The sequence below is a fragment of the Schistocerca nitens genome, chromosome 1 (assembly GCF_023898315.1).
Source record: "Schistocerca nitens isolate TAMUIC-IGC-003100 chromosome 1, iqSchNite1.1, whole genome shotgun sequence".
Taxonomy (NCBI): domain Eukaryota; kingdom Metazoa; phylum Arthropoda; class Insecta; order Orthoptera; family Acrididae; genus Schistocerca; species Schistocerca nitens.
This window is the reverse complement of record NC_064614.1, coordinates 865880180-865906830: the sequence shown is the minus strand read 5'-3', so window position 1 is coordinate 865906830 and position 26651 is coordinate 865880180. Positions and strand designations below refer to the sequence as shown.

General features: G+C 39.6%; 1 protein-coding gene across 5 annotated transcripts in view; it reads right to left on the bottom strand.

The window, feature by feature from the left end:
* Positions 1-22866, bottom strand: part of LOC126263580 (nucleolar transcription factor 1-A-like) — a 205838-nt gene extending 182972 nt beyond the window's left edge. For 2 of the 5 annotated variants that reach the window (XM_049960676.1, XM_049960689.1), the window contains exons 1-3: positions 22729-22856; positions 22257-22442; positions 21203-21295 (exon numbers count right to left, since the gene is read on the bottom strand). The gene's annotated coding sequence lies outside the window, so the exon portion shown is untranslated. Of the gene's footprint in view, positions 1-21202; positions 21296-22256; positions 22452-22728 lie in introns of all 5 variants that reach the window. The other 3 variants (XM_049960684.1, XM_049960697.1, XM_049960686.1) reach the window with 2 other exon arrangements.
* Between the last annotated feature and the right edge of the window lie 3785 nt (positions 22867-26651).

Below are 26651 nucleotides of genomic sequence, written 5' to 3'. Positions count from 1 at the left end.
CTGTATGGTTAAATGATGATGATGTCCTCTTGGGTAAAATATTCCAAAGGTAAAATAGTCCCCTATTAGGATCTCCGGGTGGGGACTACTCAGGAGAACATCGTTATCAGGAGAAATAAAACTGGCATTCTACGGATCAGGGAGTGGAATGTAAGATCCCTTAATCGGGCAGATAGGTTAGAAAATTTAAAAAGGGAAATGGATAGGTTAAAGTTAGATATAGTGGGAATCAGTGAAGTTTGGTGGCAGCATAAACAAGACTTCTGAACAGGTGATTACAGGGTATAAATAAAAAAATCAAATAGAGATAATGCAGAAGTAGGTTTAACAGCGAATAAAAAAAATAGGAATGCGCATCAGCTACTACGAATAGCTTAATGAACGCATTATTGCACCCAAGACAGACACGAAGCCCACGCCTACCAAAGTAGAACAAGTTTATATGCCAACTAGCTCCGCAAATGGCGAAGAGACTGAAGAAATATATGATGAGATAAAATAAATTATTCAGTTAGTTAAGGGAGGCGAAAATTTGATAGTCATGGGAGACTGGAACTCAATAGTAGGAAAAGTAGTAGGTGGATATGGAATGGCGGCAGAATGAAAGAGGAAGCCGCCTGGTAGAATTTTGCACAGAGCATAACTTAATAATAGCTAACACTTGGTTTAAGAGTTATGAAAGGAGGTTGTATACGTGGAAGAGGCCTGGAGACATTGGAAGGTTTCAAATAAGATTATATAATGGTAAGACAGAGATTTAGGGACCAAGTTTTAAATTATAATACATTTGCAGGGGCAGATGTGGAACTTGACCACAATCTATTGGTTATGAACTGTAGATTAAAACTGAGGAAACTGCTAAAAGGTGGGAATTTAGCGAGATGGGACCTGGATAAACTGAACGAATCAGAGGTTGTAGACATTTTCAGACAGAGCATTAGGGAACAACTGACAGGAACAGGGGAACGAAATACAGTACAAGAAGAGTGGGAAGTTTAAGAGATGAAATAATGAAGGCAGCACAGGATCAAGTAGGTAAAAAGGCAAGGACTGGTAGAAATCCTTAGGTAACAAAAGAGAGATTGAATTTATCTGATGAAAGGAGAAAATATAAAAATGCAGTTAATGAAGCATGCAAAAAGGAATACAAACGTCTCAAAAATGAGATCAACAGGAATCGCAAAATGGCTAAGCAGGGATGGCTAGAGGACAAATGTAAGGATGTAGAGGCATATATCACTGGCTACAGGAAAATTAAAGAGACCTTTAGAGAAAAGAGAACCACTTGTATGAATATCAAGAGCTCAGATGGAAAACCAATCCTAAGTAAAGAACGCAAAGCAGAAAGGTGGCTGGAGTATATAAGGATCTATACAAGAGTGAAGTACTTGCACCATATGGTGAGCAAGACATACGAGACAGGCAAAATGCCCTCAGAATTCAAAAAGAATATAACAATTCCAATCCCAAAGAAAGCAGGTGTTGACAGGTTTGAAAATTACTGAACTATCAGCTTAATAAGTCACGGCTGCAAAATACTGATTAATTTATATATAGATGAATGGAAACCCTGGTAGTAGCCGACCAACTAAGAGATCAGTTCAGATTCCGTACAAATGTCGGAACATGTGAGGTAATACTGACCCTACAACTTATCTTAGAAGATAGATTAAGGAAAGACAAACCTACATTTCTAGCATTCGTATACTTAGAGAAAGCTTTTGACAATGTTGACTAGAATCTCTCTTTCAAATTCTGAAGGTGGCAGAGGTAAAATACAGGGAGCGAAAGACTATTTACATTTTGTACAGAAACCAGATGGCAGTTATAAGTCAAGGGGAATGAAAGGGAAGCAGTGATTGATAAGGGAGTGAGACAGGGTTGTAGCCTCTCCCCAATTTTACTCAATCTGTATATAGAGCAAGCAGTAAAGGAAACAGAAGAAAAATTTGGAGTAGAAATTAAAATCCATGGAGAATGGAAGAGCAGTTGAACACAATGGACAATGTCTTGAAAGGAGGATATAATATGAACATCAACAAAACCAAAACGAGGATAATGGAACATAGTCAAATTAAATCGGGTTATGCTGAGGGAATTAGATTAGGAAATGAGATGCTTAAAGTAGTAAATTAGTTTTGCTATTTGGGGAGCAAAATAACTGATGATGGTCGAAGTAGAGAGGATATAAAATGTAGACTGGCCATATCAAGAAAAGTGTTTCTGAAAAAGAGAAATTTGTTAATATCAAGTATAGATTTAAGCGTCAGGAAGTATTTTCTGAAATTATTTGTATGGAGTGTAGTCATGTATGGATGTGAAACATGGGTGATAAATAGTTTAGACAAGAAGGGAATAGATGCTTCCGAAATGTGGTGCTACAGAAGAATGCTGAAGATTAGATGGATAGATCAAGTATCTAACGAGGAGGTACTGAACAGAATTGGGGAGAAGAGAAATTTGTGGCACAAATGACTAGAAGAAGGGATTGGCTGGGAGGACATGTTCTGAGGAATCAAGGGATCACCAATTCAGTATTGCAGGGCAGTGCGGTGGGTAAAAATCACAGAGGGTGACCAAGAGATGAATACACTAAGCAGATTCAGAAGGATGTAGGTTGCAGTAAGTACTGGGAGGTGAAGAAGCTTGCACAGGATAGAGTAGCATGGAGAGGTGCATCAAACCAGTCTCTGGACTTGAAGACCATAACAACAGCAACAACATTTCACTCTGGACTAATCAGTAGTGATTTCAATATAATTACATTCACAGTTAACAATAGAAATAATAAACTTAATTATGGCAGAAAGGTTTACCCTTAAGCAAGAAAACTTAAACAAGCTATCTGAAATAGTACACAGTGTCAATAAACTGTAAGGCAGCGTAAATCTAAAGGGTCACGCATTGCATGAAATATTACAAAATGTGCAACTCGAATGTGTGCCTGAATGTGCTGTCAAATCATTAAGGAAGATGGCATGGTCACCTAAACTGATGGACATTAGACGGTGCACAAGGTGAGCTAGTGAAGACCATCATAGTCCAATTGGTGCAATACAGAAGTCTTAAGTCCCAACACCAAGAATTGCTTGATCAGCACCAACAGGCAAAATCAGAAAGCTAACCAAGTTAAGCAGCTGAAAACTGATATGTGGTGCAAACTGTATAAAATATTTACAGAGAAAACAAACTTTATTCACAATGTAAACTGAAGATTGATCAGTGAGACATGGATGGAGACTGCCAAGCAGAATACATTTTTGGAAAACTCCTCCCAGACGATGATCAACATGACAACCAATTCCTGAGACAACTTAGATATACCCTAAACAATAAATACATCAATACTTTAATAATTGTGCTGTCCAGTGAAGCATCCCAAGCCATAACAAAACTGAAAAACTGAGAAGCTCCAGGACCAGATGATTTTCATGTCAAGCTCCCTACACAAATAGAAGTAAAAATTATGCCATTCCCAACCAGACTACTAAATGATTCCTTAACACTGGGTAGGGTGCTTGCCAGCAAGAAATTAGAAGCTGTAATAATGAAAAAGTCCAAGGATGAAAATCCAGCTAATCCCAAAACCTACAGACCGATCTGTCTATCTGACATACTTGCAAAGACTGAGGAAAGATTTCTCTAGGTCATGGTACATCCGCGCAGGGATCTTAATGCATTTAATCAATGACCATTTTGTTTAAGAAAAGGGAAATGTATTGAAGAGGCATCTACTAACACAGGAAGCTCCCCATCGCACCCCCCTCAGATTTAGTTATTATAAGTTGGCACAGTGGATAGGCCTTGAAAAACCGAACACAGATCAATCGAGAAAACAGGAAGAAGTTGTGTGGAACTATAAAAAAATAAGCAAAATATACAAACTGAGTCGTCCACGCAAAGATAGGCAACATCATGGACATTCCGAGATAAGGAGCGCCGTGGTCCCGTGGTTAGCGTGAGCAGCTGCGGAACAAGAGGTCCTTGGTTCAAGTCTCCCCTCAAGCGAAAGATTTTTATTTATTTTAGCAAAGTTATGATCTATCCATTCGTTCATTGATGTCTCTGTTCACTGTAATAAGTTTAGTGTCTGTGTTTTGCGGCCGCACCGCAAAACCGCGCGATTAGTAGACAAAAGGACGTGCCTCTCCAATGGGAACCGAAAACTTTTGATCGCAAGGTCATAGGTCAACTGATTCCTCCACAGGAAAACACATCTGATATATTCTATACGACACTGGTGACGGCATGTGCGTCACATGACAGGAATATGTTGTCGACCCACCTAACTTGTACACTTGGCGAATGGGTAAAAAGATTCTTCTACGTTGCCCGATTTAGGTTTTCTTGTGGATGTGATAATTACTCCCAAAAAAGTGATGAAAACATAAGAGTTTGTCACATAAACTGCAACAAATGAATCCAAAAGTCTCACATCGCACACTTTTCCCTGTGCTCCGTCAAAACATATGTTTTTTACGTTTTCAAATTTTCATGTGTAGACCGTCAAATCCTGCATATGTCCAAGCAAATCTGAACATGTCCTGGAATTTTGTAGAGCGAAGTATTATGTGTGAGTGCCTGAACTTTGATAATTGTCTGAAAATAAAAAAATTAAACTTTTTGTTCGAAGGAAGACTTGAACCAAGGACCTCTAGTTCCGCAGCTGCTCACGCTAACCACGGGACCACGGCGCTCCTGTGTTCTGTCGGTCCTTGATGTTGTCTATCTTGTGCGTGGACTACTCAGTTTGTATATTTTGCTTATTTTTTCATAGTTCCACACAACTTCTTCCTGTTTTCTCGATTGATCTGTGTTCAGTTTTTCAAGGTCTATCCACTGTGGCAACTTATAACTAAATCTGAGGGGGGTGCGATGGGAAGGTTCCCTTGTAAGGCAACAGAAACAGCAGACTTATACAACAAAAATATGCAACAGCAATATTAACTGACATCGCAGGAGCATTTGATCATTTATGGTGGCCTGTGTTGTTTAGCTGGATGTGTGAACTACGGGTCCCTCAGTGTCTATACTACAGCTTTATAGATCACTGTAGTGATAGAGATGTGGGATGTTCAGCCAGCAAACAAAGAGTAATAAAAAGAACTAACAGGGAAGAAGATAACCGTGCTGATAGGGTAGTGGGGTAGTGGTGTATGCCTGTGATGTCTTGGCTGTGGTATTGGGAAACTGAAGTGTGTTGGAGGAAATGGTGAATGGCGTTCTTCCCTGGATGCTGGATGGCCATAAACAATAAATTAACCATAGCAACACAAAAGCCCACAAGCATACACCTTAAACAACAATTTTCATCATGTAGAAATCCTAAAGTTAAATTAGAAAGCATCTCTATCATCAGACAACTAATCACACGTTATGTTCAAGTCCAAATGGATGAAAAGCAGAACTGCACAAAACACATACAGACAACTGTAAACAAAGCAAGCAACACTATGCACAAAACTGCCTGTGTCTCAACAGCTAACTACAAGCTACCACTGCATGTAGTGAGAAGCAGTCATGATGCTATTTTCACTTCCATCACAGGCTATGCAGCAAGGGTCTGAGCACACAGGCATTGGTTCATGAGGAACAGGAAAATTTGTGATGTGCGCAAAGGAATGTGCTCCTTAGGCTCACAGGAGACTTTGGCACCATGCCAAGCAATGCTTTACTGGTGGTCCTCAGAATCTACACAGTAGACCCAATGGAAAAATGTCGTGCAGCTCCTACTGGATATGTAAAGGAGATTTACGGAAGTCCAACAAATTATGGAGGGCCATGGCAGGTTCTACATCTATATCTACACTCTGCAAATCAAAAAGAAGTGCATGGCAGAGGGTACTTTCTATTGCATCACAAATCAATGTTTCTTCTGCTCTAGCAGAAAAGCATGGAGCCTTCTGAAGAAACTAGGAGCTAATTCACATATACCACAAACTAAACCAAGTATTACACCAGACCAAATTGCCAACATGTAGTCAAAACATCTAGAGCACCTGTTGATAAAGAACACTCACGTAAACTAAAAGAAGAACTAAACACATTAAACAAAAACAGTCGTGAACAGCAATACTTGAAAAAAAAACGTTCACTGTCACAGAAATGCTACAGGCCCTACAAGGTATAAGAAATGGCAAGGCCCCTGGCCTTGACAACATACACCCAGAGTTCTAACACACTGTGGACCAAAAAAAATAGAGTTTTGCCAAAAGAATTCAAGAGGGCAAAGATCACTGCCATCATCAAACCAGGAAAGCCAGACGATAAACCAGAAAGCTATAGACCCATCGCTCTCTTAAGTGTAGCATATAAACTGCTTCAGCATCTCCTTCACAACAGATTAAATCCAGTCATATTGGAATCTCTGCCTATTGACCAAGCCAGCTTCAGACCCAATCGAAACTGCATTAACAATGTTGGTACACAAGAAGAATGCCTGCTTAAACACCTCTTTAAGCAATGCAATTAGTCTTCTCTTGTCTCCATCGTCCCTACAGGAATGCTACTGTGCTGGCGTAAGCTATTGCCAGCACCCCAGGCGGCAAAGAGGTTGCGAGGAGAGAGGCCGAAAACAGACTCGCAGGCAATGTGCTGCCAACACCCTCTCAATTGCCAGCAGTGAAGTACACGTCCCGCATTGACAGTACTTTGGTTGCTAGGTACTGACTGACTCTAAGCTAGAGGCTGAGCTAACTTCAACTCTCACTGGGCTGCGACTGATGACTGGTGTACATCACCAGCAGTGAGGGGTGTAATATCTAACTCGCCTCCATGTTGTACACCCCGGGCAATGCTGTCAAGCAGCTAAAGAGTTAGAAACCTAGGCAATTCGGACTGTCTTACGACCTCCAGGATAACTGGACACGAGGCAAGCGAAACACCCTAATGGCCTTTCCCAAGGCCCTAGGACAAAGACCGTGGGACCAATCTTGCGCGTCTACCAGTTTAATATGGAAAACATACGCAGACCAAGGAGTGAATGCTTATCAAAGCTTCCTTTAGACCATGACATTGACATCATTTTAATACAAGAAACACACACTACAGACGCAACACAGCTCCAGTCGAGAGGAAAAATCTCAGGGTACAGATTGATTGGCGCAACATACCACCCAAACTATGGCACCGATACCTATGCATAGACAAATATTGATAATAAGAAGCTCGTCTCTATAGCTGACAACGATAATATCCGTAACACCACTATAAAAGTGGGAGATTTAACTATCTTTAACATCTGAAACCCCCGTTGTTTCCTGGCCAGCAAATCAGCCTCCACTCGTCGGCCATCCTGCCCTAATTGCAGGTGATTTTAACAGCCACCATACTGAATGGAAGTACAGGGAAAGAAACACAAATGGGCTCAGGATTCTGGAATGGGCTGAGATGCAGAAAATGCACCTAATTTATAGCCATAAAGACATGGCAACCTTCAAATCAGCCAAATGGGGGTCGGAGACAAACCCCAACATATGTTTTGTTTCCACCGACCCAAGAGCTAAGCCAATCCCTGTTAACTGTCACATCGTTAAACACTTCCCGCACAGCCAGCAGAGAACAATCTTTCTTGAGGTGGGCATACAGCTCCCCATGATCCTTATGCCTCCACTGCCCCGGTTGAATTTCTCCAAAGCTGACTGGTTTGGCTTTTCCAGAGACCTGGACTCTAACATACAATTCATACCCCGTCATCCTCAGCATTATCAAAAATTTGCTGACACTGTTTTAAATACCACTAAAAACACATTCCTAGGGGTATTAGAAAGCAGTATATACGAGGATGGAGTGAAGCTTGTGAACGGCTGATGAGGACTACGAGAAGAGCAGAAGATCTGAAGTCGCAGATGACCTCCTGCATAGCCTGGACAAAGCTAGGAGGGTCACGTGGAGGAACACCACTGAAAAACTGGATTTTAGATGCTCTAGCAGAAAAGCATGGAGCCTTCCATAGAAACTAGGAGCTAATTCACATATACCACAAACTAAACCAAGTATTACACCAGATCAAATTGCCAACAATATAGTCAAAACGTCTAGAGCACCTGTTGATAAAGAACACTCACGTAAAATAAAAGAAGAACTAAACACATTAAACAAAAACAGTCGTGAATAACAATACTTGAAAAAAACGTTTACCGTCACAGAAATGCTACAGGCCCTACAAGGCATAAGAAATGGCAAGGCCCCTGGTCTCGACAACATACACCCAGAGTTCTAACACACTGTGGGCCAAAAAAAAAAAGAGTTTTGCCAAAAGAATTCAAGGGGCAAAGATCACTGCCATCATCAAACTAGGAAAGCCGGATTATAAACCAGAAAGCTATAGACCCATCGCTCTCTTAAGTGTAGCATATAAACTGCTTGAGCGTCTCCTTCGCAACAGATTAAATCCAATCATACTGTAATCTCTGCCTATTGACCAAGCCGGCTTCAGACCCAATCGAAACTGCATTAACAATGTTCACTGATTGGGGCTATGAACAACGCCTGAAAACTAGTGCGGTTTCGTCGATCTGACAGCAGCATATGATACTGTATGGAAAGAGGGTCTAACATATAAGTTCCTAAAAGCTACTAGATGTAAAACGATGACATCTCTTTAAGAGAATATGTTGTCAAATAGTCTTGCAAATCTCAATGGGTGGCTCTTTCAGCAAATCAAAACTCCGGAGTAATGGTTTTCCCTAAGGATCAGTGCTTGCACCTCTGCTGTTCAATCTCTATGTAGATGACCTACGAACTACCACATACGGAAAATTTATTTACGCAGATGACATCACTCTTGCATGCCAACATACTAATATGACTGCTCTTGAACAGACTCTTACCCAAGATCTGGAACTGATGGCTGAATACTTCAGGAAATGGCGACTAATCCCAAGCACACTTAAAACAGAGAGATCTCATGCTTCCACCTAAATAATAGGCTGGCTGGAACACCTCTACAGATATCTCTGAATGGTACTGCGATTCTTACAATTCCCATCCAAAATATCTAGGCATAACTTTGGATAGCACTCTCTCTCATAAAAAAACACCTATCAAACCTGGTTGCAAAACTGAAATGCCGAAACAACACCCTCCACAAATTAGTGGAAACGACCTGGGGAGCTGGTGCAGAGGCACTCCATACCACCGCTCTAAGCTTGGTCTACTCAACAGCTGAATACTGTACATCGATGCAGCTAAAGAGCATGGACATGGGAAAAGTAGATGTGGTGCCAAATCAGACGATGCGAATAATTGCTGGAGCTATTAAAACCACTCCACTCTACTGGCTAACAGTCCTCAGTAACACCGAACCGCCTTATATACGCTGATGCAACATACTCATAAGAGAGTTTAAAAAGATCTCCAGTAATCCACCAGGACCTTACTGTATTTAGAAGACTCAAATCCAGAAATCCTCCTGTGAAGACTGCACATCAACTTCTGAGCCAAAACTACTATGGCGCTGAAACCTGGCAGACGGACTAGAGAAACAGAGCCAATCCACAATGGCATACTTTATGTGAAACTCACAACCATCTATTGGGCTTTCACCTCCCAAGGAAAACCTGGGTAACACTGAACAGAATAAGGACAGGTCATGGCTGATGCGGATCCTTGATGTACAGATGGAACTTGAGACCTGACCCAGGGTGCGACTTTGGTGTCAAAGAACAAACCATCCACCAGCGAGTGTCCACTGAGGGCGTTCACTGGCACTGACGATGACTTCCAGAGGGCAACACCACAAGCTGTGGAGTGGCAACAGAATCTAAGTGTGGAACTGTGATTGCTGAAAATACTGGAATCTGAACTTTATGCAATCTTTTTGTCTTGTAATGTAGTTATACATTTATTTTTACGTGTCACTGTTCAATTTACACTATTTTATTATGTTTACCCCCTATATTTTAACAATGTATATTCTCTTTTATTCTGTTTTCAATGTAGTTTCTCATGCCATAAGCTAAATAAATAAACAACCAGCAGTGAGGCTAACGTAGACTATTACAGAAGAGCTTTTACCACAACACATGGACTATCTTAACTTAAGTAACTTCTTGTTTTTATGAATAAAGAACCCTGTTAATACATACGTGCAATCTGTGTTATAGAAAGAGGATACCGGCCACCAAACAACAACTTCTCCTTACTTCCCATGGTACAAGACAACAGTGACAATGAAACGACACAAAAGATACTTATGGGGTTGTACGGTATTTCTATATCTCTGACCCAATACTGTTTCCTGAAAATTTGTAAGTATGCACGTGCAGGACAGTTGCTGTCTACCATCACATCTCTCTCAGTTCAGGTTTTTCAGCATCTCAGTGATGCTCTCACCTGGAGTAAACAAATTTGCAACCATTCGCATACATTCAGTGTCTTCTGCTAGTCCCTTGTGGTAGAGTCCCACACACTTGAGAAATAGCCTGGGATGGTTTGCACAAATCTTTTATAAGCAATCTCCTTCATAGAGTCTGGACATGTTGTCATAAGTTGCTGCCAAAATGGATATCACACTCCTTTTCTATTATTCTGTGTAATGAAGGGTGTGACAACAGGCTGGTCTGTAGCGTAACTCGAGGCCCAGGTTAGAAAGGAAAGAGAGAGTTTTATTTTGCATTGACAAAAATCAACAAATGTGGCACCACAAGAAGCTATTTTATGGAGTGACTGCTATGGTGACAGATTTAATCTGTGCAGCATTATGTTCTTCAGCACAGTCAACGAAGGCCAAAAATGGTTGACTAGGGGAAAAAATTCATACAGTCGCAAATTTTTGTACAGTGGTAAGGAGTGCCATGGACAACATGCCAGTGGGTCATGAGCAACACCGACTCAAAGGAAGGCCTCGGTGCTTGTTCGTGATGTCACGTCAGGTAGGTACGGCGAACGCCAGGTCTGTTGCAGGCAGAAACGTCTGGGTGTGCTTATCACTATAAATCTCTTATTTTTGGACAAAATGTTTGGTATTGTTTTGGATTCTGCAGTTTTATTTAGATGAAAGATTTTCTTACCATCGTAAAGCTACAACTGAAGATCATAGTTCTGTATTAATGAATACTGTCGAAGCAAATGAAGATCAATATGAGCAGATGGTTTGCCCCATTGCAAGCTTCTAAAATTTTACATTCAAGAACCTATATTTACTTGATCGACTTTGTTATCGAAACTTACCCCAACCCCCTTTTTTGCTTGACATCGTCACTGGAAATGTGAACTAATTTACATGTGTAAATGTCCAACAGATGCCAGTCATTAGATTACAGTAGTTTTCAACAAAAGGAATTCTACACAGGAAACAAAATAGCTTCATACATCGAAAATAATGCTGAGCTTAAACTTTTTTAAACATGCACATTAGAAAAGATAAATATTCCCCTCCTGCAACTGAAAGGAGAAACTTCCAACGTGTACAATCACAAGATATTTCATTAACATTCAGTGCTCCTCACCCCATAGTCAACCAAGATACCTAAAGAAGAGCACCAATATGTTCACAGTTTCTTGTAAAAGCAACCCAGTACAAACGTAACTTCCTCCGATTTACAAATAAGGTAAAGAAGTACGAATTCTGTTGCTGCTGGACCATGAAGTTGTTTTTGTATGTCAATCCTTAAATCAGGTGGAAATTTAAGTTCAGGAGTTCACTAATTGTTAAGAAGTGTAATGAGTTTCACAATTAATTTATCGCAGAAATCTCTCAGAACAATGTGTGTTGGTCAACTACCGCTACTAGTTTCACATTTTCCTGTGTCAGAGAGGGAGACACCACCATTATGAGTATGCCTGCAAAAGACCTGGCGTTCGCCGTGCCTAGCTGACGTGACGTCACGAACAAGCGCTGAGGCCTTCCTTTGAGTCGGTGTTGGTCATGAGTGTGGAGCATTTAAATGTCAAGTTTTTAAGTTTTTCTTGAATATCTAGAAAACTGCAGCACCTGGAGAAAATGTTTCCCAGTATGAAATTAAACTACATTAAACATCTTACAAAAAAGTTCCTATTAATTTTTTCTCTAGGACTAACAGTTTCCGCATTGCACAGGATGGAAAGTCTTACATTTTTAAAAACAATGCTTGAATACAAGATTAGTGTATTGTTAAATAAAGTAGGTTAAGAACAAACATTTAATATGTGCATCACATCTACATGCAGTTGAGTCGCATGAAGGGGTAAATTGTGTTCTAAAGAGGGAGAGGGGACAGTGTGGAGGTGTGAGGGAAGATAGGTCACTAGATTGTCGTCATGCACTTCCGTTCTACATAGGTCTGGAAATTGATGAGTGAGCAGGTGCTTCCCCCCCTCTCTCTATCCCACTAAATTACAAGAAGCAACTACAGGGCATTTCATAAAGTGAATCACTGGTAATGAAGTGCATCAACATACCTGGGGGTATTTGTATACCAGAAAGTTCAGTAGCAGTACATGGTGTTCAGATACGAGTTACTAATAACACTAACACAAGAAAAACATATGGGCAGATTCTACGTAAGTCACTGTACATTCTTCTACACTGCTAGAGGAGAAACTGAGTCCGAGACATTCTATAAGGTAGTGATAGCATCCTTCTGGGAAAGATGACTTCCCCCCATGAGTGACGCTCACTTTTCAGTTTACACGCAGACTATACTTCCCAGCATTTCCCGTTCACATGTCTTTGTATGTAGACAAAATAACTTCATTGGGCCTGTGCAGTCATTTTCAATTTATTGAGAACATATCTGCAATTGTTAAATAAGCTTTTATGTATAATACAATCCTATACACAATGGCACAAAGTGTTTCCATTTGTGTGATGTTGTCTGTGACCATTGTAGTGCTCGACAGAAAGGTACTAAATTAGTAAATGTGGGATCCTGCTGTTGTCTATTGTTGACAGCATACTGTAAAGCTATATAACCATGCTGAAGTCACTTGATGGAGAAGTAATGAATGACCAGAGAGTTACTGCAATTCTCTTGGCCTTGTATTGCTGGTAGTATGCACAAGCCTCTTCCATTCAGAGATTGCTGGCACTTGTAGAGCTGGCTACTCTGAGTGCAGCCGCTTAAAAGGGTGGTCCCGTAAGCACCCGGCTTGACCGAGAGATGGCAGTCATTGTTGAAAAATATCTGTGGATTAGAAAGCATACGATCTCTGAAGCATATGTTTCACATTTGAAGATGTCACATTGTTTAGTATTTGTTTGGCAGCCATCACTAGTGAATGTTGGGAGTGAACTTGTGAAAATGGAGAAAACTGGTCATCGTTATGTAATACAATTTTTTTTTTCTTTTTTCCTGAAAGGTCTCAGCACAATCAATATTAAATCAGAGCTAGATTCTAATTTGGGAGAGTCTGCTTCTTCGTTGACAACAGTAAAATACTGGGTAGCTGAGTTTAAACGAAGCTGTACAAGCTGCCAAAACGAGCATCGCAGGGGTTGGCCAAATGAGGCGACGACTCCAGAAATGGCGAAGAAAATCCACAAAGCGGTACTAAATGCTGTACATCATATATTATCTGAAAATTTGGACGAGTGAATCGAGGGCAAGGATTGTGACGCATTTGCTCAAGCAAAAACAGTGTCATGAAGATGTTTCAATTGAGTGGTTAGCAAATTTTTGCAGCAACAAAGCTGATTATTATTATTATTGTTTTTTTTCTTTTTGCGCTGTTTCATAACCATGGATGAAACATGGGTCCACCACTTCAATCCCAAGACAAAAGAACAGTCAAAACAATGGACACAAATTGGAGAACTGACTCCAAAGAAGGCAAAGACCATTTCATCTGCAGGCAATGTCATGGCATAGGTTTTTTGGGATGTGTGTGGGATAATTTTCACTGACTACCTAGAAAAAGGAAAAACTATCACCAGCAAGTATTATGTAAACTTATTGCAACATTCGGGCAAAGAAATCAAGCAAATAGGCTGCATTTGGTCAAGAAGAAAGTGTTTTTTCTTCAGGATAATGCACCAGTTCACAAGTCCGTTATTGCAATGGCCAAAATTAATGAATTAAAGTTTGACTTGCTACCTCACACACCCCATTTGCCAGGTTTAGCCCCGTCAGATTATTTTCTGTTCCCAAACTTGAAAAAATGGCTAAGTGGTCGAAGATTTTCAACAAATGAAGACGTGATGCCAGCAGTTAATGGCTATTTTGAAGAGTTACACACTTCTCATTACAAAAAGGGTATCTAACTTATTGAACACCACTGGGAAAAGTGTATAGAGCTGAAAGGAGATAACATTGAAAAATAAATACTTTTCTTAAAAATTTTTGTGTTTTCTTTGTTGGATCGAGTATTTATGGGACCACCCTCATACTACACTTTCCTAGTACATCTTGCATGATGGGTGTGAATATGTCCGATGGAACAGATCTGATCATCCACAAGTCTAGAACATCAATCTGCTGTAATGCATTGGTTGATTTATCCTGAAATAACTGAAGTTCCGTAACACCTACATGACCTACTTCTGTTGCAGAGGGAGACACTTAAGCCTCTGTGCCATTTTAAGTGTTGGGAGAGCAGAGTCTAGGGTGATGCATTTTATTACCCCTCATACTATGTTTTCCAGCCACTGACAGCAGAGGCAACGAAATCCATGTGTTGAACACATGTTGCCAGCATATTACACTAAGGGCAGGCTCTTCTGAGTGGTAGACAGCTGATAGCTACAGCCCCTTCAACACTCCATCCCACCTGTCTTTTTACACATCCAAAACACAATTTATCCCTCGATATGGTTCCATTGCATTTAGATGTGGTACAGACATCTAATACTTGTTCTTAACTCACTTCATTTAACAGTAAACATTCATTTTATACCATTAAAACAGTTTTTAATAATTTGCACAATTTTTCCATGCTCTGCATCCTGGAAACTGATAGTCCTACAGAAAAAATTAATAAGATCATTTTGGAAAAAATTTAATGTAGTTTAATTTTGTACTAGGAAACATTTCCTCTGGAAGCTGCATTTTTTGAGTTAATAAAGATAAAAAAACATTATAAAGTGACCTTTAAATGGCCCACCATTGTCACATACATACCTCACCAGTCAGGATTTTTAGTATGTTGCTCTTAGTACTCCCTTCTAACACTGTATTTGCTTCACTGGCTGTACTAATTAGCACAGATAGGAGTGAGATAGTTTGGCTGGGATTCAGTGTGATGCACAAGAGGAAGATCTGCTACAATTTGTAAAATGGGAAAAGAAAAAATATTATTTTCAGTTATTGCATAGTTCAAGTACCTATTTTCGCTCTATATCATGAACTGTGAAAGCACTTTTATGTCATGGCAAATTTCTTGCAAACTTGTGGGGCTACAGCCACTGTTCTTCTGAACATGTTAAGCATTCTGCAGTTACATTCATGTCAAGATTTGGCATTTCATTTTATTGCTACAAAATACACACAACCTGTCTGCTGACACCTCATTTGTGTATTTAGAAGCACCAGTAGATGTCAACAGATATCTTTGTGTCACCATCACACTTCACAACCAGTGCTGACAACAATGCTCTGCAAAACGTGCTAGTAATGGCACTGTCCCTGATTTAAGCTCTTACATATTTTTCAATGGAGTCACCTAATGTCAGAATGTTAAGTAACATTGAATCTGATGAATGAAACAGTGGAAACTCCATGTAAGAATACCAACAATGTAGGAAAAGATAGATTGCTACTTACTGCAAAGAAGACATGTTAAGCTGCAGACAGGCACAATTGAAAGACACTTACATAGAGCTTTTGGCTGCGGCCTTTGTCAGTAAAGAAAGACAGTCAGACACAAAACACACACACACACACACACACACACACACACACACACAAAACAGAATGATTCCTCTTTAGCCCATGAAGGCTGTGGCCAAAAGCTCTATGTAAGTGTCTTTTAATTGTGCCTATCTGCAGCTTAACATGTCTTTTTTACAATAAGTAGCTATCTACCTTTTCCTAATTTGTTGAATTTGGTGAACACATAGACATACATAAAAAGATTATTACAAATATACAAACCTTCAACAAATATTCTACATTGGAGAACCTGAAGCAATCTGCAGACACCTACAGGGTATTCCTGAGACGATAGTAGGGTACATAAACCGCATAACAGCACTTACGGAAGTATAAATAAGCTAGCTTTTTTCATGTGTAACCCTTGAAAGACAATGAGTGTTTGGTGATAGTCTACAATAAAAGACACAACTGTAAATTCTTTTGTGAAGTTGAAATTCATAGTCATTAGCTTAGACAACACTCATGTTTTGTAATATAATGCTTCTTAATTTTCAGTTACCTAATAGGGTGTAAAGTAGACTAGCCTCCACATGGCTCATCCAGCAACGTTGCTTATCATGGCTAAATAGTCTACAATACCTGCTGCTAGACCTAAAGTGGATTTCCCAACTTTCTAGAAATACAGCATAATGAATACCAAATCAATGCTAAAACCTACAGCTCTTATCAGAACCAGCCGACGAGGGATAATGGAGATATTCTGAAAATATCACAGCTGAAAATAGAAGTAACTCTGTCGATGTAATTTTACTTCAGGAAACACACTGTTATGATGAGACACAACTAAGAAACAGATGCAAAGTACCTAGTTTCACTCTAGCTGTTGCCACATACCATACGACGTATGGCACTGCCACCTATGTCAGGAACAACATCGAGACAGTGAATAATGTGGTATTCACTACAGAAGGAAACATGGATGTTACACGCATTAAAATTTCTTGACTTACTGTCAAGAGGGTGCAACTTCAATTAAAACAGTACACAATAGTGATTACATAAATCCCAATGATGTTGCCAACAGACCAAGCTTGGAATGACAATACAATCTGAGATATCCAACACTCTGCAGTCATCATGGGAGACTTCAACTGTCACAACACTCAATGGGGATATAACTACACCAACCAAGACTGCAAAGAAGTATCCAAATGGGCAGAGAGACAGAATACATTTGTAATGTATGACCCCAAAGACAGGGGCACATTCTATTCTGCTAGATGGGGTAGAGACTACTGTCCAGATTTGTGCTTCATCACAAAAGATGTGCAAATTACACCTTATTGCAACAAGAAAGTCCTCTAAGATTTCCCTTGCAGTCAACAGAGGCCTGTTCTGCTCAACATGGGGACACACATTCCTATCATCAGACTGATTCCTAAACCCTGATGGAATTTTGCTAAATCTAATTGGGAGAACTATACTTCTCAGCTAGAGTTTAACATTCAATGGATTCTTCCAAAAGCAGAAAATTATGGGCGATTTGTGGACCTGCTATTATCTATCGCCAGAAAGCATGCCACCAGAGGCTGTTGGAAAAATATACATTCCTGGATGGGGCTGGGAATGTACTGACGTCTATAACGGATACCACGAGAATGTCAACCTTGACGAGCTTTTGCAATGTTTGGACTCAGCTCGCCGAAAAAAATGGCACACATTAATGAATGAAATGAGTTTCGAACATTTCAGTAGAAAGGCATGGCACTTACTGTCAAGAGGGTGCAACTTCAATTAAAACAGTACACAATAGTGATTACATAAATCCCAATGATGTGCCAACAGACTTTTGAAACTTACACGTAGAACACCAGAGGTAGACAAAAAGAAAACCAGTGAAATCAGAGCAGAACTGAACAGCGTCAAAGGAAGAACACGGGAAACTGATGCCTCAAAGAATTTTGAGACATACGAGTCCTCCAAGGCCATTAAGGACACAAAAACAGGGAATGCCACAGGCATCGACAGCATATACCTAGAATTTTTGAAGCATTGCGACCCCATTGCTCTATGATGGATGACAGAATTCTTCAACAACATTTTACAGACTGGAAGGCTGCCAGCCCTTTTTAAGAGAACCAAAATCATAGCAATCCTAAAATCGGGAAAGCACCCTGAAGACTACACACCCATAGCTCTCCTGAGTGTCTGCTATACATTGCTCAAGAGACTCATTCTTAACAGAATAAAATCCACTGTAGAGGAGAAGATACCAGTGGAACAGGCTGGCTATAGACCTAAAAGGAGCTGCAGTGACTGGGTACTAGCAGTAACCACACATATTGAAAGGGGCTTTGAAGAAAAGAAAAAATCCACAGCTGTATATATTGATCTATCATCTGCGTATGACACAGTACGAGACAAGGAATACGGCTGAATTTTTATGCATCATACCTTGTAAAAAACTGGCCACACTCCTTAACAACATGGTGACAAATACACACACTGAAGTACACCTTAATGACAAGAAAAGCTGCAACTACCAACTCAATGATGGTCTTCCCCAGCGATCAGTACTTTCGCCTCTGCTCTTCAATATATACATATCTGATCTACCAAACACCTACTCTAAAATGTTTATTTACGCCACCAACATATGTTCAATTAGCTAATCTGTCGACTTCGAGACATCAGAAATTACTCTTGAAAATTACCTGAAAAAGATGTATGAATATTTCCAAGTATAGCAAACCCAACGCTATGAAGACAGAGACAACCTAATTTCACCTAAACAACAAGCAAGCACACTATGCACCCAGAATCGCTTTCAGAAACCAAATGGTGAGATACAACCCTCAACCAAAATACCTGGGAGTAACATTTGACCGCAGTTTCACCTTCAAAGCCCACCTGGAGGAGACAGCCTGCAAAATAAAAACTAGAAATAACATAATCCAAAAACTGACAGGAAATGGCTTGGGAACGAATGTGGTAACCCTCAGGACATTGGCCCTTGCTCTTGTCTATTCAACAGCAGAATATTGCAGCTCTACATGTTTAAATAGCACCCATAGAAGAGCAGTAGATACTCTACTCAATAATACTATGAGGCTGATATCAGGAGCCATCAAGTCAACACCAACCCAGTGACACTCGTTCTGGCCAACATCCATACTCCACACTTCCTAAGACAGTTAGCACTGAAAAAAAGAGTGGCAAAAATAACTAGACAACCGTCAACTTCCTATCCATCAAGACCTCATCTCCCAATCTTGACTAAGGTCTCCTAAACCATCATGGAAGGTGGGAGAGGGTTTAGTAAGAGACAATTTTAACACCAATGATGCTTGGTGCCAAGAAAGGTCTTCCTTCAACCCAGACCCAAATAATCCAAGCCAACACCCTATCAGATTTGAGCTACCAAGGAGATCCTGAACATCACTCAACCGGTTCCAAAAAGGGGATGGAAATTGTCACTACTGGAGGCATAAATGGGGCATGGTTGATACACCTGACTGCAACTGTGCACACAACAGACAGACACTACAGCACATTGTCACTGAGTGCCCTTTCAGGAAATTCCAAGGCACCTTCCAGGACCTTCATTTGCTTAAGGGAGAAGCTACTGCCTGGCTGAAAGGACTGGATATCCATCCTTGAGCAGTACAGTAATGCCAACTACATGGTCACAATATGGAATTATACATCACTTGTTATTTTATTCCAAGTGAATTGATATACACATTTGTCTTTATCAGTATTTTATTTTATAATCAGTATGTACTGTACATATATCTTTTATCTTAAAATGTACTAGATGTAATCTGATGCTGTAGTACTGATGTAATGTGTTGCTAAATAATAACAACAGAGTTACCTACTGTTACACTTATAACAGTTGTTTGGAGAGTTTAATAGTAAACAAGAGTCATCAAACAGCTACTACAGATGTAAAAGTTTGATAGCTCAGAAAGCTATCAAAATAGTAACACTTGCTATGCATCCTCACGAATCAAAGTTGTTAACAAGCAGTCACATGAATACCAAAATAAGGAAGATTTTCACCAAATCTTATGTTGCAAGCATACTTCTTACACAAGTTTTTGCTGGGCAATATCCTGTATGAATGTGAAAGCTGGATAATACACAGGAAAGATAAAGGTCACACGAGACCAATGAAATGTAGATATGGAGGGAAGTAACTAAAGTCAAACTGACGTAAAAGAAATCAAGTTCTTAAACCAGCAGATTTAAAAAAAAAGAAACAAGCCCTCAAAGTACTGGAGCAACGGGAAACAAAAATGATAGGCCATAATCTACAACAAAACAGCAAGGGGTAAGAATATGAGGTACAGCCAGTAGATGTTCCGTTGAAAATCTCAAGAAAATGATAAGATTCTGAACCTATTAGGAAATTAAGCACCAGGAAGCAAATGATGGTTGTAAAAACAAAACCTGACCTTAAGAACATGACAATTACTTCTGATCAAACACATATTACTTGTGTGAAAGCAGCCTAAGTATTTCCCTTTTATTCATGTAATTTTGTATACACACCTACTAGTCAGAAATTTGTCCATTATGAAAGTTGGCTTCTCTGATTTATGTTACAGTTTGCCATTTTTAAATGAAAAGAGTATTAAACATGGTCCTTAGAACCAAATTATCAACTGTCAAACTTACACCGACCTCAGTCTACGGCGCAGGTTAGTCTGACATAACCAAGATTTCAATAGCGATCACAACCATACACTAATCAGAATCTGTGGCTGAGCGAAGGTAGTAAGGGAGGGGAAAAAAATATCTTATCTTGCACATCAAACATTGGAAACTTCTCTGGTGTCTTAAGGAAATCACAAATAGATAAAAACAGTAGTTCAACCATGAAAAAAATTAGAAATTAAATTCAAATGTCTAACAGGATGAAGACTGCTCACAGTTCATCATAGCATTACACAATTTGGCAAACTGAAAAAGAAAAATAGTTCCAGTATTTTTGCATATAACATGTTCATTCACATATTACAAGCACTTGGAAAATAAATCAATACAGCATGTAATTAGAAAACGAAAATATAATGCAATAAACACTGGCACAATAAACAACCAAATACAGAAATATCGAAATATATGTAAAAAAAAAAAGGAAAACAGCGCTATATACTAAAATACATTGAGAAGCAGTTACACACACACACACACACACACACACACACACACCTATTGTTTCCAGCTGAATTTTTCACTCTGCCACTAGTTAATACACGTACAATTTTTGGACATTTAGGACACAATGAATCATTATGAATGCAAAATTGTGTTAAATATCACATCACACATTTAACGCAGCGATTTCGAAACCTGAGTAATTAGTATTTGTAGTTCATTTATCAATAGGTTAAACAAGTTAAACTCCCATCTTTCGGAAAAAAGTAATTTTACAGTATTAATACTGGGCACATGCTACTTACGGTTCTTTCCTGAAGCACACTTAATACTTGAAAAAATGGAATATACACCATTCACTTGGAACGAAAACTTGCATTTTATTTCTGGGCAAAACACTGTAAGCAGAACAAGAAACACTCTTTTAGAAAACCTCATTAATCATGTTCAAGTTCAGTTTTCAGAAAATGCAAAGCAAAATGTTGAATAACAAATTATAAGTGTACTAAACTTGTTCTCTGACAGAACGAATGCAAGCATTTAATGCCGGTATTACTAAGCTGTATCCCTTACACAATATTCAACTGTCATCAAAACACGCACAACGATCGCTGTCATCGGGCCAGGGCGTTGAAAAACAAGCTCAATTAGTCCTTCATAACTATAAAAAGGCCTCTTGTTTTGAAACGAATTCCTATACGAAGTCCGTAACGCAATGGAGAATTTTCAAATAATTTGTTCGTATTTTCCCTTCAGCTGGAGATTTTCCTCATTAATGCTAACTTCATTTACAATAAATGTAATGGGCTGTCACACTCAAACACCTAAGTTACATTCTGGATAAATTTACTGAGCAGTCGAACGACCCATCAATCATCTCCTGATGTAGCAGAACCACACAGAATTTTAAGACGTTCCATAGAACCAAAATTCGCACACATTTGAAGCCTATAAGACAAATAATACACTGCCGAAATATCACGGGCAGTCACCGCAAGGATATGGCGGCCAGACCCCCAGCGCTTCCCGGGATCCGTCCCCGGCCTCGCCCGCTACTCAATGACCCCGTCACCAGCTTCTACATGACACGTCGTGCCTCGTTAACCGCTCAGTAACAAGGAACAAGCTGTTGTAACACCGAACATTGTGACTTCTCGCGACAGAAAACCAAATTAAGTGCAAAATTCTTGGAGTTTGCCTTGCAAACTTTAGAGGCGAAGATCACATTAATCGACCCTAAACAGTAGCCTTCAGTTCTCTGTCTCCTCTGTGACGTAATTCATCTATTCGCGAAATATTATGATAACCAACATCATGTACACTGAAAAATTAGCAATTACAAGGCCTGTACACATGTACCTTCGTGTGTTCATCCCTGTTTCCAGCTGCAGCTGAGTCCGAGTACCACAACGCAGGACATGGCGGCCAGACCCCCGTCACTGGCCGGGATCTCCACCCGCCCTCGCCCGCAACCTCACTTTCCCGTTCTGCACTACATGCAGTAAAGTTATGCGGCAAGATCGTCACTTAAGAAAAGCGCCCATGCTGTAGAAACTATTGTCGATAAAAATTACCATGACAATGCTCTAGGATAAAATTAAGTTATATTTAATTCCTGCTCTTCATCGAAAGTAGGTAACGACATAACTGAATATCGGCCACACGTTAATAAACTACACATTCCCAATAAGTAAAGATTCAGTGCTAAAATTTTAAACAAATTCACAATAATATTGATTTTTAGAATACAAAAAGCAAAATTTAAAAATATTAATTGCGCTGTGTGATAATCCGGAAACAGTGAAGGAAATACAAAATAAATGTAAATTACCTAATTACAATATCAGAATTAGATATGATAATGAACACTATATCAACCAAATCGCTTCGTTGGTATTTATGTTTACACCTCAATGTTTACAACAAACAGCTCTTTCTCCACTCGTTCCTACTGGTAGTATCACTATCTGACACCAGGTGGCTTCTCAGCAGAGGTATCACCATGACAACATATACAACAACCAAGGAGGTTAGAATCCATTCAAACAACTACATATGCGAACATCGCGAACATCGCAAACATTTGTAATGAATTATCTCTGATTTGTCGCTGTCCCACAGAAAACCAAAATGTCAAAGGTTATTGTCACATAAACACCTTGTTGCTAACTATATTGAACAACATTTGAAGGTATTACAAGCACAGTGTGTAACCAACATAACAAGCATTTGATGTATAGTATGATAAATAAAATTTCTCGAACAGCCTATCAGTAATTAAATAACGGTAAATCATTCAGTGTGAACTACTTGTTCTAGTTTCATACATAATGCGAAAGAAAATGTTAGTAATTTGAAAAAGAGAACCATCATAATCAGCAACAAGGGTAGCAACGGACTCCAACAGTTTTCATTTTCCGCATTAGTTTAAAATACGATACTTTCATTCACAAAATACTTGACAAACTAGACCTGTAAATTTGTAAATGTTTGTGATATGACTTAAGTTAATTTTGTTGTTCTTAAATTCTAATACCGCAACATGTCCAATATATTGTAAAAGTGATCTACAAGTGAATACTACTATTACCACTACTGCTGCTGCTGCTAAGCACATGTAGTTAAGTAGCGACTAAGGGCTGTAATATTTTAATACTGAACAAACTTTTGCTTTCCAACAGTCGGTGGCTCTATGCAGGCAAGCTGCTCAGACCTTAAATGGGAACATTTGCAAGATGCCACAACTTCGACAGGCTACACATGTAGCATCTGGATGCAAAATGCTCGTTTCTTGGAGGTCAAATAATTTTGATTTAAACTACGATATGGCACCATATCCGGGAGTAGTAAAGTTGTGCACAAGGAACGCAATTATCTAACAGCACATTTACCCAAAGAACATTCTACGTAGTAAAGATTTCCCATGATGAAAAAGATGACAATAACTTACAATTACACAGCAACCTAGACATGTAAGCAATCTTACAAGCGTGGATATTGCGACTCGAGAGGCAATAGGGTCACATGGATAATACCACTCTTATCACATCCTCAGCCATAATCATGGAGAAACTAAACTGTTTTGTGTATTCAAAAATACTAGTTATTACATAGGCTATATGTGATGTAGTAATTTTGAAAAAAAAAATCGTTTGAAAAACGATAATTATAAAATTATGAAAATGTGACATTTTGCTTAGTTTCTCAGTCAGTTTTAACACGAAACCCATAAATGGCAATGGTATGCATTCAGAAAATGCACCTAGTATCTACAGTGTATGCATGGTCTCAAATGCCCACACATGTATGATGAATATTCTACAAACATCACTTTTGAAATAATGGAGCTCAAGACAATATTTTGATTGAACAGCTTGAACTTCCAACACTTCAGTTCAGTATTTTTTTTTTTTTTTTTTTTTTTTTTTTTTTTTTTTTTTTTTTTTTGCAGATCGAGAAAGTGGTCATAAGCTGCAGCCTATGTATTCTGTATTTATGAGTGGATTGGACTGATAGGGTTAAAGGTATCAAACTACAAGATCATCAGCCCCTCCAACCTATATGCATTAAGCCAGAAACAGTCCTCAGAGAGGGAGAACACAGATGATAAATTCCTGATGGATCTGATTGTAGCCGATTGTCAATAAAGCCAATGAACAGAAGCAAGTGGAAGTGAGATAGAGGTAAGAGGGTAAAGGCGAATGAGTTTCTCTGCACAGAAACCAGCTGCAGGCACGTTATATAGTGGCAGATGCACCCTCTGCATCCAACTGATGTGTCCTCACTCTCCATTACGACAAGAAAACTAGCAACATGGACAAGCTGATAAAATCTCAAGAAACAGAACAACGATGTCAAGACAGTAAACCAACAACAGATGTACAGGAATAAGAAGAATTAAAAAGGTTGGAAGAGCAAGAGGCAAGCAAGACAGCTGAGCAAGGGCCGTCATGGGCACCCTGTATCAGAACAGGTGAAAGGGTACCCCTCCAATCCCTGAAGTGGTTGATGAGGCCAATGGCCAATGTGCCCTACCTCACAGGGAGAAGGAGAAACCACCTTCATGGGTAATATTTAAAACTGGATCAGTCATTTTGGCGTCATCTGCTAGCACCAGGGGCAGTGTGACAGCAAGTTTAAGGTTTCACTGTAAAGTGGCCAAATTGGGGGAGTCCAGTAGGGTGTGGGCCACTGTTAGATGGGCACCGCACTGACAGTGGGATGGATCCTCATGTTGTAAGATGTGGCCATGAGTCAACCAAGTGTGGTCAATGTGAAGCCAACAGAGAACTGAAGATTCCCTATGAGGATTTTCAGTAGGGTTTTAGAACATATACTGTATTTGAACATTATGAAGTACCTCAAAGAAAACGATTTATTGACATATAGTCAGCACAGATTCAGAAAAATATCGTTCTTGTGAAACACAACTAGCTCTTTATACTCATGAAATAAAGTGTCGACAGGGGATGTCAAATTGATTCCATATTTTTAGATTTCCAGAAGGATTTCGACACCACTCATCATAAGCGTCTTCTAATCAAACTGCTTGCCTACGGAGGATCGCCTCAGTTGTGCGACTGGATTCGTGATTTCCTGCCAGAAAGGTAACAGTTCGTAGTAATAGATGGAAAGTCATCGAGTAAAACAGAAGTAATATCCGGCGTTCCCCAAGGAAGTGTTACAGGCCCTCTATTGTTTCCGATCTATATTAACGACATAGGAGACAATCTGAGTAGCCGTCTTGTAAAGTCATCAGATGATCAAAACGACTTGCAAAATGATTTAGATAAGATATCTGTATGGTGAGAATAGTGGCAATTGACCCTGAATAAAGAAAAGTGCGAAGTTATTCACATGAGTACTAAAAGAAATCAGTTAAATTTCGATTACGCGATAAGTCACTCAAATCTGAGGGCTGTAAATTCAACTAAATACTTATGGATTACAATTACAAATAACCTAAATTGGAACAATCACATAGATAATATTGTGGGTAGAACAAACCAAAGATTGCGTTTCATTGGCAGAACACTTAGAAGGTGCAACAGGTCTACCAAAGAGACTGCTTACACTACGCTTGTCCGCCCTATTCCGGAGTACTGCTGTGCAGTGTGGGATCCGCATCAGGTGGGACTGACGGATGACATCGAAAAAGTACAAAGAAGGGCAGCTCGTTTTGCATTATGGCGAAATAGGGGAGATAGTGTCACAGACATGATACGTGAATTGGAGTGGCAATCATTAAAACAAAGGCGTTTTTCGTTGCGACGGAATCTTCTCATGAAATTGCAATCACCAGTTTTCTCCTCCGATTGCGGAGGCACACACCTGCATAGGGAGAAATGATCATCACGATAAAATAAGAGAAATCAGGGCTCGCATGGAAAAAATTAAGTGCTCGTTTTTCCCATGTGCTGTTAGAGAGTGGAACGATGGAGAGACAGCATGAAGGTGGTTCATTGAACCCTCTGCCAGGCACTTTATTGTGAATAGCAGAATAATCACGTAGATGTAGATGTAGATGAGGAAAATTAAGGGAAGACTGTCACATGGTTGTGGTCACCTTTATACCTCACAATTTGTTCATGGAAAGCAGGGTACATCAAAATCACGTTCCAAGACACCAACAATTGATGGTATAGAGTTGACCAAAGGTCCCATTCCAGTATCCCCTTCTCCAAAGTGAGTGTCCTTGTAGCCAACTAGGCCCTGGAATCCCAACATGACCTGGTATCCAGACAAAGATGATCG